The sequence below is a fragment of the Gekko japonicus genome, unplaced genomic scaffold (genome assembly GCF_001447785.1).
Source record: "Gekko japonicus isolate JY-2015 unplaced genomic scaffold, Gekko_japonicus_V1.1 scaffold2714, whole genome shotgun sequence".
Classification (NCBI taxonomy): domain Eukaryota; kingdom Metazoa; phylum Chordata; class Lepidosauria; order Squamata; family Gekkonidae; genus Gekko; species Gekko japonicus.
This window is the reverse complement of record NW_015163168.1, coordinates 218356-218680: the sequence shown is the minus strand read 5'-3', so window position 1 is coordinate 218680 and position 325 is coordinate 218356.

The window sequence follows — 325 nt, the reverse complement described above, 5'->3', positions numbered from 1 at the left end:
AAAGGTTCCCTTGCTCGAAAGCCAGTCAAATCCGACTCTGGGGTGGCGGTGCTCATCTCCGTTTCCAAGCCGAAGAGCCAGCGCTGTCCGAAGATGTTTCCATGGTCATGTGGCCGGCATGACTAAACACCAAGGGGCACGGAACGCTGTTACCTTCCCACTGAAGTGGTACCTATTTATCAGCTTGCAATTTCTTGCTTTCGAACTGCTAGGTTGGCAGGAGCTGGAACTAGAGACGGGAGTTCACTCCGTCATGCGGCACACTCGGGTCTCGAACTGCTGAACTACCGACCTTCCACAGCCTGCAGTTCAGCGTCTTAACCAC